The sequence below is a fragment of the Galeopterus variegatus genome, unplaced genomic scaffold (genome assembly GCF_000696425.1).
Source record: "Galeopterus variegatus unplaced genomic scaffold, G_variegatus-3.0.2 Scaffold3392, whole genome shotgun sequence".
In the NCBI taxonomy this organism is placed as follows: Eukaryota; Metazoa; Chordata; class Mammalia; order Dermoptera; family Cynocephalidae; genus Galeopterus; species Galeopterus variegatus.
In genome coordinates this window covers 114,923-117,412 of record NW_007729503.1, presented here as the reverse complement: position 1 = coordinate 117,412, position 2,490 = coordinate 114,923, and the positions used below count along the sequence as shown (strand labels likewise).

Here is a 2,490-nt window from a genome sequence, read left to right as displayed (position 1 = left end):
CCCCGTCCCCCCGCCCGGCTCGCCCAGTCCCATCATGGCGGCGGCCGGCTCCCTTTCTGGCCCCGGGCATCGTCCCCACCGGCCACACTGGGGAGGGACCCTCACTCGTTTCAAAACATCTTGCTAGCCCCTGCTCTCTTATCCAGGCCTTCCGGGCTGTGCCCCTACCCCAACCCCTGGGTGCGGACGCTTTGGTCAGAGAAGGGGGCAGGTTGTCTGGAGCTTGGTCACTTCCCTGGCCGGAGGACTGTCTTGGCCCCGGGCTGTGGGCTTTCCCTCCTGGGTGGCAGAGAAGTCTTGAGGACTGGGGACGCTGTGCACTGGCCCAGTTTGTCGTTCGGAGTGTGATACGGAGACACCATAGGCCCGGTCGGGGTATGTCCTTTACCTTGCTGGGCTCCTTTTAATTCTTTATGAACCTGAAGTGTTAGAGTGGGTGGTAGGTGTAACAAGTGGCTATTGTGGTCAGGGCGAAGTTACTCAAGAGGAGACTCATCCTTTGCTTTTCTAACCCTAGTGAAAGTAGATCACCGTATAATGTCTTGTGATTCTTTTCCTCTGTTTCCTTTTCCACTACACTTCATTTTGGTGGGTCATTTCTTCCATTCGGTTTAGTTAAGAAGTCATTAAGAAATTTCCCCTAAAGAAGAAAACAATCTAGGTTTATGTCCTGTTGATCTACTTTTAACTTCTCTGACAGGTAATGACCTATACATAATTGGTTTTCTTTAAAACTGAAATAACTTTAGTGTCTTACTGCACTAGGAAAACCTTAACACTTGAGTGTATTATATATAACAGCCATTAAGTAAGGGGCTGGCCAGTTAGCTCAGTTGGTTAGAGCACCGTGTTGTAACACTGTCCAGCCCACCCTCCCCCTAACCCCCCCCCAAAAAAAAACCCCAAAACAGTGGTTAAGTAAGATCTTCCAGGCCAGCAGGAAATAAAGTTTAAAACTTAACCAGCCCTCTTCCTTTTGGGTTTTAGTGATTATGCAATAACTGTGGTGAGAAAAACAGTTCATTTGTGGCCCCCACCTAACCTAAAATCAGGAAATGTCTTAGATGGCAAACTTTTTTCTTGTCATCAGAAAACAAAATAATTCATAGTGGCTTTGATAATGATCATATAGAACTTAGAGTTTGACCATATTTTCAATTTTTCTATGCTACCCAGAAAGCAATAGAGTGCCTAAGTAGCAGAGGTTCAGAACCTGCAAAGCTGGGTTCAAGCTTTGTAACACTTGGCAAGTTTCTTAAACTAGCAGTGCCCCAGTTTTCTCTAGTACAAACTGAAAATAATGATAGATACCTAACTTAAAATGTTGTCCTTAGGAATAAGAGTAAAGGGCTTAGGATTGTGTATAAAGCTCTCAACACAATATGTTTAGATCAGTATACAGTTAACCCTTGAACAACTTGGGGGTTAGGGGTGCCAACACCCCTCCCCCGCCATGCTGCAGAAAATCCAGTATAACTTTTGACTCCCACAAAACTTAATTACTAATAGCCTACTGTTGATCGGAAGCCTTACCAATAACATTGTCGATTAACACGTATTTTGTATGTTGTATGTGTTACATACTGTATTCTTAAAGTAAGCTAGAGAAAAGAAAACATTTGTTTACATTCCTCTCCATTGCTCATGGCACCAAATTCAGTATGTAATTGTTTGTGTGCACGAGTTTTGATAAGTTTTAACTTTTTATGGTTTATGAATATTTTAGGGTAGTAAATGATAAAATAGACTACCATCTACATAAATTTTATGCATTCATGACATACCTAATTTCTTCTTCTTCTTCTTTTTTTTTTTTTTTTTTTTTTCAATATTTCTGGCTGTGTGGTTTGTCTTTGGGTTTTTTTCTAATTGTCACAAATCTCCAAAAAATTTTCCAATATATTTATGGAAGGAAATCTGCATATAAGTGGACCATGCAGTCCAAACCAATGTTGTTCAGGGGTCATCTATAGTTTGCTTGAAACTATAGTAAATGTTCTGCATTTAGAGTGAGATAATCCTCATTAAGAGAGAAGGTCCAACTTTGAAAAGTGATTTGCTTTAATCATTTTCCTTTACAACTATTCATTTGACCTTTAAGCCCTGAGATATTTATTTTAGGCTACTTTGCTTATTTATATACCCTTTACTTTGCTTATGAAAGATAAAATAAAATAATGGTTCTTTTCCACGTAAAGACTAGAATACCAACTTAATTTTTAGAAGCCCAAAATAGTCTCTACAAAACTACCCTTTATTTCTGAGTCAGAGGACAGCAGAAGAAAACCACTAAGGAACACCTAGTTATCTTAGAGGACAAAATTTGTGGTACCCCAAAATTTGACAAGGCCGTTCACTTTTCAGAAGACAGAAATCAAGGCAATATTCCTGGTATTGTTGTTCCTTTCGTATTTGTCTTTATCACCTATGTCAGTAATCTTCAAGTGCTTCAGATTAAATTTGCCAAGTAAGTAGTTACCAGGTCATATA

At 40.3% G+C, this 2,490-nt stretch overlaps 1 protein-coding gene across 3 annotated transcripts in view; it reads left to right on the top strand.

Annotated features, from left to right (window-relative positions):
- CLINT1 (clathrin interactor 1) overlaps positions 1–2,490 on the top strand; it is a 59,829-nt gene that overhangs the window by 997 nt on the left and 56,342 nt on the right. The gene's annotated exons all lie outside the window — the stretch shown is intronic.